General features: G+C 34.4%; 1 protein-coding gene across 1 annotated transcript in view; it reads left to right on the top strand.

The window, feature by feature from the left end:
* Window positions 1-656: 656 nt before the first annotated feature.
* The window catches only part of Evi5 (ecotropic viral integration site 5), a 196,649-nt gene continuing 179,139 nt past the window's right edge, over window positions 657-18,166 (top strand). The window contains exon 1 of the mRNA XM_089646099.1: window positions 657-1,083. The gene's annotated coding sequence lies outside the window, so the exon portion shown is untranslated. The remainder of the gene's footprint in view (window positions 1,084-18,166) is intronic.

Raw genomic sequence — 18,166 nt, 5'->3', positions numbered from 1 at the left:
AACCTTACAGAATTTTCAAAAATAGTATCTCGCTAAATATTATATTATTACAATTAACTAAATTTAAATATAAATAGATAACTTTTGCAATAATTGCAAAATCACTTTGTGGCATTATTTTCGTAATAAATACATTAATAATAGTATTATTTTTTAACAATATATTTAAGAAAAAAACTGTTTGCTTTTAAGATCAGCGAGCAAAATTAAAATATACTTAAGTAAGTTAGATGGTAAAAAATAATGTTTAGATTTTATTTTAATGTTTTGTTTTAAGTTAAGAAAGTGAAATGTTATATTTCTTTTAACTCAAAATGGAAAAAAAAACATTTTAAATATTTCAGGGTTACAAATAAATTGACAATAATTAAAATACTCCCGCTCTAAAAGATTATTACAAGCCGAAAATGTTGCTTGTGCAATGATGGAGGACTTGACTAGCAGAAGAAATGAACCCACGGCATACGGCTGGGTACTCGATTCATCTATCCACTCGGATACTAATGGGTCGCTTTCATTTATTATATTTTCTGAAAATATTGTCGATTCTTCGAAGCGTTGACAACCCTGCTAGTGAGATGTGTACAAATAACCGTAGCGACCGTTCATTCCGCTCAGAGCTAGAATTGCTCGAATTCAAAAAGCCGATCCGAAGGGAGTGGTCGTGCACGGTCGACGGAAACTAACCTCAATCTTGACAGTTGTACAGTACACAGATACACAAATCGCTGAAAGTGTTATTGTATTTTAGGGATGCTAAACACCCGACAATGGTGACCAGCAGCTCCATTAAATTCCTGCCAGATGGGATCGCCGTATGAAACGATACTTTTAGACATGTATTAATTAGTTTAATCGAGTTCAGTGACGTAGACAAATCTAAATGTGAAGTGTTCATTGTGAAGAAACTTTATAATGCTTGTAATTTCACAGATTTCTGCAGTGAGGAATTGCCTAAAAAGCATTGTAATTTAAATAAATATTCTTAGTGATGTGGTTTTTTAAAATATAGAAAAATTTCATTGTTTACTTTTAAAACAGTTAGTACCTGCATGGATGTACGTGTGGCGCTAGCGGGGAAAGGTATGTTTATCTCTAGAACTATTTTAATTTCTTTCATGTTTAATTGATTCAGTGTTTCACCGAATCTGCTTTCTAATGTCCGTCACATACATACCATTAAATCCATTCGCTATGTTGTATAAAATTTTATGTCAAATTTAATACATGTTTTTTTTCTCATTTATTAAATATTTCGGTAACACTATTTAAAACTCAGTTGATGCATTTATGTTCAGTGGTTGTGGGTCGTTTCGTGAATCATAATACATATATATAGTATGCCAAACAAATACGAAAACGAGTGGCCTTTTATAAAAGTACAGTTAGGTACCTACATATCTTATTCGGCGATGTATCGAGGCGCGCTTGTATTACTATTGTTGTATCAGGTCAAGTATTTTTTTACAATATTGAATACTTACTTCACGCTCAAATAAACATTAGATTAATTATAGAAGTCATACTAAAAGAGGTGAAAGGGGTGAATTTAATAAAGAGGGATAATTTCCTTAAGGTTATACATACCATTACACATACCATGGATTCCAAAACTCCATAAACACTCCCACACTTGCTACATTAGACTCCATCTCATGCATTGACCACATCATGGTCAGATCCAACTACCCAGTAATATCTATTGCATATGAATCTACACTTCCCGACCACTACACCATTATTCTTTCCATACAAACATGCAACAGAAAAGACAAACATAAAAACACAACAAATAAGAAAAAAATCATTCAAATCAACTGTGATTGTATTCGTCAATCTCTGATGAGTAAATCGTGGTCAGAATTACTTAACATCACAAATCCAGAAGACAGTTAATCAATTACTTACAACCACACCATTAACCGACATACAAACATTATTATAAAACATGTACCAAATAACATTTTACCAATTAAGCCAGGGATTAATCACACTATTATCAAATCTATCCGTCAACGTAACAAACTCCACAAAAACGTTATTAAAAATCCTTATGATATACAACTTCGAAACTTTTATAAAAGATATAGAAACATTTGTACCCAAATATTAAGAAAGGCTAAATTTATTTATTTATTTATTTATTATTTTATTTACGCCCTAATGGGCTTTTACATGAAAATATACATTTACATTGATTACAATAATTGAACATAAGAAGATAAATGGAGTTAATTGTAAGAAAGCAACACATATAATAAAATTTTGTGCAAATTAGCAAAACACTAATAAGATGGATTCAATATAAAATATACCCAAGCATGAAATAGTAAGTAAAAGAAAGTTCAACATAAAAAGTAAGTAAGTGGGTGTGTTTAAACCCAGTATTAATTGTGAGTTTAACAAATCGATAAACCAATATAAATTAGAGTGTAACTTACTCGTGAGGTAAAGAACATTATAACAGAGATTTAAAAAAAAAAAAAAAATAACAAAATAAGAGTTGCACCTGTAAAAAGCAAAAACTAATAGAATTTAGCAATATCGACATGAATAAGAAATAATAAGATCTGAGATGGAACATAGTGTTATGTATAAAAAGTAGTTAGTAGGTATATGCATACAATTATAAGTGTATAGTAGAGCAAATAAAAAACAAACAAATATGGATATAATTTACTTGAAAGGTTTCGAATGGGAGAAGATGTAATAAAATTATTAAAGCTATAAAAGTTAATTATTAGCCGATAGAATCGAAATAAGTTGCCTTTTAAAGCTCACAAAATTGTCAAAACCAAACATATCTATAAGTTCACAGTATTTATTCGCAAGGTTGTGAATTCTAGGAATTGGTGAAAAAATAGAATAATTAGTGTTGAGGTTCTTGTTAAATTTAAAAGTATCTTTACTGCGAGATATACTAAAGTATATCGAGATATACTACTTTAAATTTAAAAGTATCTTTACTATAGATATATTACAAACAGAAAATAGACAACGGTAATAATGATCCTAAAAAACTTTGGAAAACACTTAAAGAACCCACCCACTCTCAACCTAATCCTACGAATGACTTAAAACAACTAAAAGTAAATGATAAAATATTTAATTTTTCTAGTAATCCCGATATTATTGTTAATCATACTTGTAAATAAATAAATACTTCTCAAAAATAAGCTAAGAACTCTAAAAAAATATCGATGTAAATCATACATACCAACTCCGGTACACTAAACTGTAATACAAATTTGCTCAACAACTTGTATTTTAGTCTAAAAAAATTTCAAATGAAGATACTAGATTGATCATAAACTCATTCTCTTCTCGTCTTCAACTGGCTTGGATGATATATCAAATATTGACTTAAAAAACTTGTATCAGAAATAACCACTCTCTTAACAAATCTTATTAACCTAAGCATCCTAAAAGGCCGATTCCCCGACAAACTAAAACACGGAATCATAGTCCAAATACATAAAGGAGGCTCTAGAACGGACATAACTAACTATCGTCCAATTACATTACTAAATTCACTATCTAAAGTCTTTGAAAAAACTATTAATAATCAACTTATTGAATACCTTGAACAAAATAACATACTATCCCACAACCAGTTTGGATTCAGGAAAAATAAAGGCACCTCCGAAGCCCTGGTAACAGTCACCGATTTTCTAAATGAAAACAAGGGTTCAAAATGCATATCAATATTCGTAGACCTGTACAAAGCATTTTATACATATTATACTAATCTCTTACTCTAAACTGTTACAAAAACTATCTAATATTGGTATAAATGGTAATTGACCTACGAGGGTGAAATATCACAAAAAACCACATGTACTCTCTAAATCATGTATCAATAAAATAAAATAAATTATTAGCGATGATTACCAGTCAAACCGAAAGCAAACTGAGAAAAATAACTGCAATAGCAATCAATTACTAATTGGCTACGGCGTGCCTCAAGGAAGAGTTTTAGGTCCTACCTTGTTCTTTTTATACATAAATGAATGGTATAGTCTTCAAATAGATGCCAAAATTGTATGTTTCGCTGATTATACGATTCCTCTCTTTACTAAGGAAATTTGAATGATGTATACTTAAAAACAAACAGGGGAATAACTGTTGTCAAAATATGGTTAAACAATAATACACTAACAATGAATGTGACCAAAACCAAATACATTGAATTTAGTATTAATCCTTCCTTAAGAACCCCAGTAAATCAAATTAAAATATGTGCTTGCCCTCTGACAAATGCGATAACATGTGATTGCCCTTATTTAGAACAGGTAACTAAAAATAAATACTTAGGTATTATTTTTGACAGCAATTTGAAGTGGAAACAAAATATAACCACTACAGAAAACAAACTTCATTTTCTTTTTCAAAAATTCATTTACTTTTTTAGACAAACTCGCAACTTTCTCAACCTAAGCCAGCTCAAAACAATCTACTATGCACTTTGTCAATCTTTAATAGAGTATGGTATCATAGCATGGGGAGGAGCAAACGCTGCCGCCATTGATCCAATCTCTGAAGCTCAGAAACTTATAAAAAAGATTATCCTCAAACTAACGATCACGAGCAGCTCGGATGAAATCTTTAGGAAAATCTGTGTTACTACACTAGGCAACTTTATGCCAAAAACATACTAGCATACCTCTTCAAACACAGAACTACTTTTGATAATGTCCAAACTGCTCGTGATACTAGAACCAAATGACATAATCTCTTACAAACCCCTTTCGCTAAAACAACTCTTGGCTAGAGAAATTATAGATATTTTGCAACAAGGCTATATGTATAATGTTCTCCCACTAGCCATTAGGCTGAACAATTTTTTTTTAAAATATAAAACAGACACCAAGTCTTGGATCGTCAGTCAAGACGATCCAAGATCAAATTTTTTATAAAAACCCTTTGATGAGTACTCCAACTAGATGCTGATTAACCATTTTTTTTCTTCCGTCTTTGTGTCCGGGTTAAATCTTCCCCATAGGAAAAACTAAACCCTTCCATACACTTTTCCACAAATGATCATTTAGTCAATCCACATTATGCAAGTGCATTATATAAGCATAATAAATACAAAATAATACAAAAACAACACGTCAAATCACCAGAGATCAAATGGGAAAATAATTCACCGACTCCAGATATTTTCATATCAGAGGGTTCGGCTCGTTAGAACTTCTAATTGGACCTATAAATCCTACTGATCCCTCAATTTTATACATGTATTTAAAATGACTGATTTTTGCATTTTTATGTATAAATTCTTTGACAGATCTAATACGCCTAAATTTTGAATGAGAGAGCTAGGTATAATGCCAGTAGCCGAAATAACAAATGGTAATATTTTTATAGTCTGAGAATCCCAAATTCTTTTAATTTTATTTCCTAAATCTGTGTATTTTCTTATTTTTTCATAAATAAATTTTTGAATATTACAGGAATTTGGAATAGCGACATCAATGATATAAGTTATTTTTTTAATTTTGTCATGTAAAACATAACCAATTTATCATTTATTATTATTATTTTTCATCATTTTCACATTGCCATTTAATGTAATGAAACACTATTTTTTGAAACATTATTTTGCATAACAAACACTAATTTATTTATCCAATATGTCTGTCTCGACATATATATCATCGTCAGACTTCTAACAAGAATCCTATAAGATTTTTGTTATTCCTTTTTTAGTTTTTCATTGATCTTTAAACCCCTTAATTAACAAATAGTCACTAATCTGGCAAGGGCAATCTAATTTGCAATCTGGCACTAATCGTATCTTCCACGTCTTTGCGTATAAAATGACTTGATTATCACACTTAACCCCTAAAGCCTCTGCATTACATTCGATTTTGGATAAATTCGCTGTTTTTGAACGTATTTATAAATAAAATTCAGTTCTTAAAAGCATATGAAAAACTCTTTCAGATTTTAGTGTTACAATATTACAATCCGACATATGCAATAAAATATATTAAAATTTTGAATCAAACAAAGATAAAGTTTTTTTAAGTCGCTTATCAATGGTTTTTATCGTGCAAAATTTAATCACCACTTTATAAGAAACTAAAAAAACATCTTGAAATAGACAAAGGTGTTCTAAAAGTTATTGTCACTTCACTTTTTTTGGTTCAACGTTGACAAAATTTAAAAAAAAATTCTAATTGGTATATGTCATAAAATTATTTCAATTTTTTCTGTAGCGTTTATGGTAATTTTTTTAACGAAAACTGAAAGCGCGATATTCTCTGTCACTAATCTTGTTTAAACCATATTTCTCACCGTAATTTAAAAAAAATGAGATGACATAACTTTTAAAAGACCGTGACAGGCTGGGATAAACAGGGTATCCGGGGGTAAAATGCGCTAACTTTGGGAGGTGATTTTACATGATGGTAGAAGTAACTAAGACAATCAACTTTTGATTTTCCCATACAAAAATATTTTTCCATAGAAGAATATTTATTTTCCTGTACAAACATTTTTTAACCCAAAAACATTGGAATTTCTAAAAAGGTTATTCATCTTTTTTACATCTAAAATAATGTAGAATGACCCCCCCCCTCCTGGTATATCTCCCAAAAAGACTCCACGGTTGTTAGTTTGTCAGAGAAGAAAATCTCCCAAAGGAAAAATTGCCCAAAGGGGTTATAATACTTAGGCTATGGGCTAATAAAAGCAGAAATCTCTTTTTACGTGTCAATAAAGACTCGCGAGCTGTGAGCTCGGGTGTAATGAATTATGCTACCATTTTACTGTGTAATTTCAAGGTCAATGCACTATTTATAGTTATTTTGCATGACTATGGATGGAGCTTTGAAACATCCATTTATTAGTCAAACAAGTGTATAATGTGCGAAGTCGGGAGTTAACTATTAGTTTTTCTAAAACATATTCATAATACATTTGTCATACCCATACTAATTTTAAAAAAATGTGAATACCGCACAAGAGTCTCAACTGCTCCCAACCGTTTGGAGTTGGCTTCTCCAATTGGGATATGTTGTGAGGCTGAAGGTAGTAGTGAGGCGAAGGAGATGGGAAGAGGAAAGTGGGAAGTACCTGCCTATTCGAATATGGTCACCAAATACGGCTAAAGCCATTTCAAACAACATTTCAATTCTGAATGGTGATTTTACACCAAGGCTATACTGAAAGCATCTAACGCTCTGGAAAGTGTCCCAAGTACAAAGTAGGTACTCTACGTATATTTTTTATATGAATTAAATGTGAAATAACAATTTAATTTAATAAAATTTACTTGCTCATGCCGGGATATGAGCCCGAGTCCTTCGGATTAGTGGTCGAGAGTGTTACCCCTCGACCTGAGAGACCGTCAATCTAATGCTAGTTTATTTTTATTTCCGTTTGACAGCCATTTCGCCTTTCTAAGGCTTTGTTTTTTATCATCATAAGTAATGCCTTCTGACAAATTAAGCCACCTTATAAATCAATGAAGATAGATAGATAGACTAGATTTTTTATTAGACAATAGACTATTTATTAGACAATAAATTTAAATGGGATAAACAAGTGGCTAAAATCTGTAACCAGCTCCGATCTTTTGCAAGTAATTTTTATAAACTGAAATTTGTTTTGCCTCATTGTACTCTTAAAATAATTTATTTTTCTATGGTCGAATCCATACTCAGATATGGCATACGAACTTGGGGGCACTCAAGCAATATTTATATTAAATATATACAAAACTTACAAATTGCTATAATAAAAAAAATTGTACCACCGAATATTTACAGACAAAGAAGTAATCTAAAACTACTGTATGGTTCTGAGGGCCTACTTCCAATAAAGGGTCTTCTTTGGTACATTATTATAATGGATAATGAGGGAGATAGCAAATATAAAAAGCAACCGGTGCATAATCACACAACAAGATTCACTGAAAATAAGGGCCTCATTATTCCAAGAGTAACAAATAAGTATGGAAGCCGAACGCTTAAATATTTAATACCAGAGATTTTCAATAAATTTAATAATTCTTTTAAACCTCAGAATAGTGAGAGACCCTGCCCCAAAAACACTAAGCGTTGGCTAATAAGCGACGAATCAATGTATCTCTGAACTTTATTATTGATGTATTCCTGAACATCTCAACGTACCTGCCTAAATAATTTGTATATAGGTAGGTACGTTGAGATATATTATTTTGTGATATTGTTTATTGTATAATTTTGTGTCATACATGTATTAAAAATTAAAAATGTTTATATATATTATTTGTAGAACCTACAGACAAGCCGTCATGTGTGACAGCTTTGTGGGACTGCATAAAACCTGTATCTTTAAAAATTTATAATAAATAAAAAAAAAAAAAATAAAAAAAAATCTTAAAATTTTCCCAAACAATACACAACTACAAAATAAATGTACCTACACTTTATGTAACAAAAAATAATGCTCTACGAGTTATTAGTTTGAAAAAAAATTGTGCACGGTCAATAATATATTTAAAATTGTAAAAGCTCCTCTCCACGCGCGCCAGCATGCCTGGATGCCATTTTGAGTATTTTATCCCACTTTTCACATGCTGCACAAAGCGCGGTAACTGTGGTTTTCGCCTGGATGAGTACGACATTTATTATTATATTTATAAGTGCTAATACTGTTCTACTAAAAACAAAAAAAGAATACTGGTTCAGTCACTTACAAGACTTATGAACGTTAACACTTGTATTTAATTATTACCAGGGCTGGCCCTGAAGCCTACGCGACGCTTGGTGCGAGTCAAATTTTGACGCCCAAGGTGTCCCCTGGGTAGGTGATCACCATATTCAATAATATTCGGACGATTTGTATTTTTGTGTATCACCGATTGAGTGAAAAATAATCTCCAGAATAGGATTAGGATTGTGTTAGGATTGTTAGGTGTTAGGTATTTTCAGCGCCTTAGCGCCTTGACAATTCAGCGCTCGGAGCGGACTGCTCCAATTGCGCCCATATTGGGCCTGCCCTGATTATAGCGATATTTTATGAGAAATTGGAAGCGAGCACGAGGGCACGACTCGTGCTGTTATCACTGTCAAGCAGGAAGGGAATGTTCGTTTTCGACTAGTTTGGTTCGTTGCGGGGTTGATAGCAGATTCAAAGCGTTTCTTTCTCAATGGATTGCCAATAATGGAAAAGAATGCGGCGCGCGCTGTTAAATTCGTATTTAATTTATTTATTTATTACACGCCCTAGTGGGCTTTTCTTGAAAAAATACAAGCTGTTACCACCGTGTTAATACAACCGGTTACCGCTGTCCGGGCTGCTCGATAGTACAGGGGCCCGACCCTCAGGCTCACGACTAAGGGTGGGCTGCCCCATCAGCGAGTGAAAAAACCCTACCACTGCTGTTGTGCCGGTTCGTGACCGGAGGGGACCCAGCAGCAGCGTTTGGGGCGCATTGGATGCCCTCTCCAGCCGGACTCTCCCAGCCTATCGCCTAGCACCGCAGTGAGTGGGCTGGAACCAAACGCTCATCACTCCTGGACAGCCTGAACCCCAGATTCCTACCCACCCCTCATACCTTTCCTTTCCAGACCTTCCTTTCACCTCATACACTTACAAAAAAAAATCATGAATATACATAAAAACAAACTTAACATCATTACAGCGGCGAGTAGCAGGCGTCCCCGGTGCGGGCCAAAACTGTTGGTAAATTTTGCCAACATTCGCGGTCTGCACACTAATTTAAATTCTGTTCATCACCATCTTTTGTCCCAACGTCCCAAACTTCTTTTCCTATCCGAAACTCAGATAGCCGAGCCGCCAGACTCCTCCTATCTGGACTGCCCAGGCTTTACCCTTGCAAGCAAGTTCCGACTCAAAGGAGGAGTCTGCCTCTATAGTCGAGCTGACGTCAACTGTGTACGACTATTGAGTCTGGAAAACTCCAGATTCGACGTAATGTGGGTGCGCGTCAATCTTGCCAGTACAGCAAGATTCTACGCATATCTATACCGCTCACCGAACCATAGCGAATCAGACACTTCCGAGCTCTTCAAACATTTGAGAGATACTATTGATGATCTCTTGCCCCGCTACCCTTTGGCCGAGTTTATTGTTCTGGGTTCTCGACGACGGAGGTGCTGTTCCGCCGTCGGTTCCTCACTGCGGCTTCTATATGAAAAAGCTGAGGATCCGCCATCGGGATGTACTCCACGTCATACGGGGGCTCGATGTTAACAAAGCTAGTGGACCTGATGGATTACCTGCCCTGGTATTGCAGAGGTGTGCTGCTGAAATAGTTCCAGTTTTGACAAAGCTCTTCAAAATGTCCCTGAAGTGTGGCACTGTGCCCTCTGGTTGGAAAAAGTGGTCATTCACCCTATTCCCAAGAAAGGTGACCGCTCCAACCCGGCCAACTACCGCCCCATAGCGATCACATCAGTTCTGTCCAAAGTGATGGAACGTGTGATCAACGACAAACTGCTCACATACCTCGAGAAGAACAAAATTATCAACGACCGTCAATACGGATTCCGGCGGAACCGCTCGTGCGGTGATCTTCTCGCGTATGTGACGCATGTTTGGGGGCGGTGCCTGGAACGTCACGGTGAGACCCAAACGGTCGCACTAGACATATTCAAGGCCTTTGACCGGGTTTGGCACCGAGGACCTGTCAACAAATTGCCTTCTTACGGACTTCCCGCATCCCTGTGTACGTGGATTGCTGACTTTTTAAGGGATAGGTCGATTCAGGCGGTTGCTGATGGTTTCACCTCTTCCTCGCACTCCATAAATGCTGGCGTCCCACAGGGATCGGTTCTGTCTCCGACTTTGTTTTTGTTGCACATCAATGACCTTTTGACATGTGCACCGATTCATTGTTACGCAGATGACAGTACAGTTCATGACGGCTTTTTGTTTGACAAGCCCCCAAAGGGCACACAAACTCCAACGGCTCGGAGGGCTTTGAAGCAGAGAATGGACGGTTATCTCGAGAGTATGTGTGTATGTATGTATGTTTGGATGCATGTATGTATGCGTATGTATGTATGCAACTATGTATATGTATGTGTGTACGTATGTATTTATATGTGTATATGCATGTGTATGTATATATATATGTATGTATGTGTTTATACGTGTATATATATATATATATATATATAAATTTTCTCTTATTATTTCCTTGTTTTTAACATTTTTTTGTTTTGTTTTTAACCTTTCTTTGTTTGTTTATTGCTTTTTAACCTTCTTTATCTTTATTGCATGATGTGAACATTGATTATTGGGTTGTAACCTAATTCTTTTACTTATTTTTTCTCTCTCTCTATGCATGTTATGTTATAAACCTGTTAATGTTCCTAATAAAATAAAATAAATAAAATAAAATAAAGTATTTCCCCCTAGGGTAAAAATAATCTCGTCGAATTTAATGTTTCAAAGACCCAATCCTGTCTGATTACGTCTAAAAGATTACGTCTACCACTCTGGAATCATGACTCGAGAGCAGCAGAAATGTAGGTATAGTATTGCTAGCTTCTATTGCAACTTCTTTCTCTTTCTCATATTCGTTCAACGTAATAGAAAGAGATATCACAACTGTTTTCTCAGAGGCAAAACTTCATGATGTCAACAGATCAGCTTGCCCACGCGTTCAGTTCACTGTTCAATAAATAATAATACGTTTATTATCATTGTTTCAATGAAATTTCTTTACACTGCCTAATTGAAACATTCTTAATAAATATTATTATGTGATATATATGTTTATATTTCAACTTTAAACTAATGTATTGTACTCTTGATTAAATTAATAAAGGTTTAAATTTACTAATTTTTAATTATGTAACTTAATTTAATTAACTCTTATCGGCTAATTAAATCTCTTTACATATGCTTTTTTTTAAATACTGGCTTTTATGTTTGGTGGTGAATATTGTTAAAAACAGTTTTATGTAGTTCCTTGTCGTAGGTATTTGTTAGTAACGCCTCGTAAGCACCTAACGGTAAAATTTCCAAAAATAGGAATAGAACTTTCTTACGATTTAATTGTCTTTTGTTTGTGGATACTTACGTAACCATAATGTCTTTCTGCGAATTTATGATCAAAGAGCGTTTATTATTCCTATTTGTATTGTAGGCCATTTCCCTGCATCAAATAATAGCGGACTGTGCAAGGTTCCGTATGACCTGTTTCATTTGAGGAAGAAAATGTCAAATTTTGACATTAAAAGGTTCTGCCGGTTTCGCCTTGCCTTTTTTATCGATTCGCACTTTTCACAGAATACCTTATAACTATAAAGCTAAAAATCTTTACCCTCGAACTGTGAGTTCAAGCGTTACGCAATTTAAAAACCCTTCTAAGTGTAAAATGTCTAAGTCGAACAAACATTCGTAATTTACAAAGTAAACTGTTGACTTTTAACATTTCCATTTGAATATCGTAAAATAAGACAAAATGACATGTTATTCAAGTCAAATCGGGCGAAGCCGGGTTGTAATGAAACTTTTATTATACAAACCAAAAACGTGGAGATTCTTTAGCCACGATTGAAACGAACTACTGAGTTTAATTTTTTATTTGTGCAAGTGCAATTTATGATAAAAATAATTTAATGCCTTGTTATTTGATCGCTAAATGTACATGTACTAGTTCTAATGTGTACTATGTACACATGCCGGAGTACTCTGCGTCATGTATTTTATAGAAAAAACTTACTCGGTTTAAACAAATATAAACCAGCAGCAGACAATTTCATCTTTTCATTCTAACTATTCAAAATACATCTGCTGTGGAAGTTTTGTGAAGAGCCTGACAATGCTTCACTTAGCAGTCAAGATAGATTCGTTTACTTCTTATACTTTTGCTGCCTCGAGCGGAGTACCACAGGGATCTCACTTGGGCCCAATATTATTTTGTTTGTTTATCAATGATATTGTTAATATTTTTACTAATGTTAAAGTCCTGTTATTTGCCGACGATCTGAAGATATACAGAATAATCAAAGACGATGACGATCGCGCAATTTTGCAGTTGAACCTTAATAAACTATGTGCGTGGTGTTCTGTCAATGATTTGCAACTAAATTTAGGTAAATGCCAGATTATCAGTTTTTACAAAGGCAAAAATCCACTTAATTTTTCCTATTTTATGAATGGTGCTAATCTTCTTCGTGTATCACAGATTCGTGATCTTGGTGTTATATTCCACGAGAGTCTACAGTTTAACGAACACATCGATGAAATAACAAGCGATGCGATGAGAATACTAGGTTTTATTTTGAGAATGGGAGCAAATTTTAAAAGTATGTCAACATTAAAACATCTGTATTGCTCGTTAGTACGAAGCAAATTAGAATACAATTCCACCGTATGGTCACCGTACTACAAGGTCCATTCTCAATCATTAGAAAAGGTACAAAATAAATTCCTTCGGTACATTAATTTTAAAATGAAAATTCCAATCGAATTTATAAATTACAATAACTTGCTTGCTGAAACTAAACTTCTTAAATTATCTGATAGAAGAGTGTTAATTGATTTGCTATTTTTATTCAAAATTATTAAATCTTTAATTGACAGCCCTAATTTGTTGGAACTTATTTGCATTAATGTTCCTGCTAGGCAAACTCGCAGTAAAGATACTTTTAAATTTAACAAGAACCTCAACACTAATTATTCTATTTTTTCACCAATTCCTAGAATTCACAACCTTGCGAATAAATACTGTGAACTTATAGATATGTTTGGTTTTGACAATTTTGTGAGCTTTAAAAGGCAACTTATTTCGATTCTATCGGCTAATAATTAACTTTTATAGCTTTAATAATTTTATTACATCTTCTCCCATTCGAAACCTTTCAAGTAAATTATATCCATATTTGTTTGTTTTTTATTTGCTCTACTATACACTTATAATTGTATGCATATACCTACTAACTACTTTTTATACATAACACTATGTTCCATCTCAGATCTTATTATTTCTTATTCATGTCGATATTGCTAAATTCTATTAGTTTTTGCTTTTTACAGGTGCAACTCTTATTTTGTTATTTTTTTTTTTTTTTTAAATCTCTGTTATAATGTTCTTTACCTCACGAGTAAGTTACACTCTAATTTATATTGGTTTATCGATTTGTTAAACTCACAATTAATACTGGGTTTAAACACACCCACTTACTTACTTTTTATGTTGAACTTTCTTTTACTTACTATTTCATGCTTGGGTATATTTTATATTGAATCCATCTTATTAGTGTTTTGCTAATTTGCACAAAATTTTATTATATGTGTTGCTTTCTTACAATTAACTCCATTTATCTTCTTATGTTCAATTATTGTAATCAATGTAAATGTATATTTTCATGTAAAAGCCCATTAGGGCGTAAATAAAATAATAAATAAATAAATAAATATATAAATATTAATGAAAAACATGTATATAATATCAATTGTTTTTTTGCATTGTGCGGGAATCAAATATTTAACCCCTAAAACATCGAAATGTTGTAAAATATAGGAATACCACTGATATGTAGTTCTGTTGTTCTCATAAACTAACCATATAACGGAAATTGGGTTACAACAGACATCTAATCGAATCGAACGATAATCTAATCGAATCTGCTAAAAAACTTTTTTAATTTTTCTCATCACAGATCTCCCGAACTGCGCCCGCTCTCTCGTTCTTTCTGGTATCCTGCCACTCTGCTTGCTCGGGTGATATTATACAATGAGGCTGGATTTGGTTTCCAGAACTGTAGTCTGAATATGTGAATCTGTGAATACCCTCCCGCATTCCTAAAAACAATTCCATGGTAGTGATTTTCACACGCCGCACAATGATTCCAATATGGCAGCGTGAAATGTGATGTGTAGGTATGAGTATTCGAGGAGCATAGGCGCGGATCGCATGATGAACACAATGTGCATAGGCGGATACTAATAATTACTATCTATCCAAAGTCCATAAGTAGTAGTCTTACTACCCGGCTACGCCCGACACTTTTTAACAGATTCAACACTTTTTTCTCATTCCATTCACAGTGGAAAAATATGGGGCCTAGTTTTTGTTGGCAATGAATTTGGTATTTAAAAGCTACATAGCTCTTGATGGCATTCTGAGCTGAGAGCTGACGTTGCGTTGACTCGAAAATTTAATTAAAGGTGTTAAAATGCAATCACGTTAAATCATTCTAGAGATCCAACTTCAGAAAACAGATTTTCTTCTTTACAGTTTCGATTGTTTAATTTAGGTGTTTTTTTAGGAAATCTTTATGTATTTAAAAGCATAAAATTGTTTATTTTTCTCAGAAAAACGGTAAGCTCTTGCGTCAAGAATTTACACAAGTATGTAGTTTTCTTCAATTATTGTAGTTTATTTATCTTATTTTCGTTAGTTAAGAACAACAACCGCGATTATATATATTTATGACACACATCTGATATTGCCGACCGTAATCATAGATCGAACTTATCTCCTTTACCCTAACTACCCATAAAAATTATAAACTCTCTGATTTATTAACGAGCGGATAGTCTCCCGAATGCCACATTAGATGTCTTACTACAGGATTTACAGAATGTATGTGTTTCGGGTATACATATAGCTCTGTATAACCCTATTAATGAGTATGTGTAATTTATTTGAAATAGTAGGTTAAGAGTCTTCTAAAATGTACCTGATATGCAGGAACCTACAGGCGGTGACGTAGCGGCGACCAGGGCAGTCCGGGACTTTTCTATGAACATAAATTAGAAATAATTGTTCATGCGGCTACTGCTTTTTTATTATTGATTATATATATTTTTGAGAGTTAATGATATTTAGAATATGGAATAGAGTCACCGATGGCTTGTTTCAATGGCTTATTTGCTAGGTGACTAGATTAACAAAAGGACACATTTTATTATTTATATTTTAGGATATAGAATAGAGTGACAGGTGGCTTGTTTCAATGGCTTATTTGCTAGGTGACTAGATTGAAAAAATGACAAGTTTTCGCTTGCGGCACCATAAATCATTAATTTTAACAGTTTTCCTGAAAATTCCTATATTTACTCTGTACAAAAACTCTCTGAAGTGTTGAAATTATCACAGCTTTTTTGTTTGAAATTTCCTGGACTGTAACAACTTTTCAATATTTTTTGAATTGTCGAAAAAAATGTGTTTAAGGGGTAGTGACACTAGAATTTTGGAGTGATTTTTTTTGTTTGTTTAAAAGCGGCTTTACAGTCTTAAAAATAAGGTGTACTAAGTTTTACATACGGAAGCTGCAAAAGAGGCTAAGATGTCCTTAAAACCGCCATGAAAGCCAGAAGAACGTAAACAATGACGTCCTCCGTGGTCGAGGGATAAGGCTCTCTACTAGCAACTCGGAGATGGCATGTTCAAATCCCGGCGTGCGCGTGTAAATTTTATTTGATGAATTTGTGTTATTTCACAATTTAATCATTTAAAATAATATATATTATACTTGCGGCACGTTCGCGAGTGGAATATACTCCTAATATCGCCCTGGTGTAAGACCGCCATTTATAATTTGTGTAATATATATAATGAAACGTTGCGTAAAATGGCTTTAGACGTGTTTGGTGACCAGATCTGAAAAGCCAGGTACTCCCTCACCTTCCTCTTACCGATCTCCTTTCCCTTCCCACTAACTTCCGCCTCACAGCATACCTAATTGGGGTCTCCATAGTCTCACTGGCTCCAGATGGTTGGGTCTCTTGTTCGGTATCAGATAAAAAAACTTAGAATGTTAGATTATTGTTTGGTGAAGGCATTGCAGGCCAAAGGTTTTTTTGTCGAAAAATCCCATATGAAACAAAAAATGCGTTTATCTCAAAACATTTTTCAAATTAGCCGGGGACCTGACTTCTACCAAATAGCCTAGAATATTGGTTTGTGAAGCTAGTTTTATGAAAATTTTATAATGTCTATAGTTTATATTCGCGTTCGTTATGGACGATTGAAACCCGCGATTTTTCTGGTCCGCTTCTGCCTGACGAGTACCTACCTAAATACTAACTACCGCATAACGTCATGCTCTTCTTGACAAGCGAGTCCCGCTCCCGCATGCAGATACCGGTCACCAGACACTGTAAGGCCGCACGGTGCACTGGTGCACACACACTGTGTGGCCCTAAGTGCCCACTTGGCGAGATGATGCAACAGCGCAGGTCATTATGCGCTCCTGTCTCTCTCGACGCGGATTATGTCCGTAAAGGCGACGATTTCTGATGAACGTATTACTAAAATCTCAAACGTTTTAATAGGGATCCTTACGGATGTAAGTTATTTATATTTAAGATTAATAAAAACAGGACCTTACCGTTAAAATATTTTATATAAAACGAATTGTAAATTTTATTCAATTAGCGGTAAGTACCAAATTTTGTTTTTCAAACGATAAATTAGTAACTTCCCGAGGGATGACTCTAGAAACATTTCAGATTTTAGTAATACGTTCTTCAGAAATAATTAAAATAAACCCTACAGAAAGTTCGGTTTTCTAGGCCTGCTAAGGCAAAGTCGATCGTAGGTCCGTCCATTACTCCGGGCGGCGCGCCGAATATTGTTTTTTACACTTTCATCACTTATGGCGTTAAGATTTCCCCTATATTTTAAAGATTTGATCGGTCAGATTCAACCCTATGTCTGTCCAATACACCAGGGCCGCGCGTTACATATTTTTTGTACACGGCTGCTTTACTTACTTCGATGTTTTCGAGTGGCCTCGAATTGGCAGTGCAAGATAGAAGAAAGTGGTTAAATGCGCCCCTGGTCAGTTCAGTGAATATCTCATTACCTGCGATGATTAGTTCAACACCTATGGCAGATGAAAGAATGCAGTAGGAAACCATCGATATGTGCGAAGAGGATAGAATAGATAGAGTTATTAGATAGGAATTAAGGCGGTGGTGGTGCGCCCGCCATCCTCGCGGGCAACCAAGCGTGGACTCCGCCAAGTGAACGCTCGCCTTAATTGTTTTAATGAACTCCGCTGATGATTGTAACACCACTCCGTGTAAGGCGCGCCCATAACGGAAGATTACGTCACTAATTGATCTGAACTTGAATATGCGAACTGCCTTCAACAAGCTACCGTGGTTTAACCACAAAAAGTCGTTTATAGCACTCGGAACTATGTTATCGTTTTTTTTTAAATTTCGTGTTAAGCCGGATAGT

The sequence above is a fragment of the Hesperophylax consimilis genome, chromosome 23, assembly GCF_061612785.1.
Source record: "Hesperophylax consimilis isolate HC1 chromosome 23, BYU_Hcon_1.0, whole genome shotgun sequence".
Lineage (NCBI taxonomy): Eukaryota > Metazoa > Arthropoda > Insecta > Trichoptera > Limnephilidae > Hesperophylax > Hesperophylax consimilis.
The sequence above is the reverse complement of the archived record's forward strand: the minus strand, read 5'-3'. Positions and strand labels throughout refer to the sequence as shown.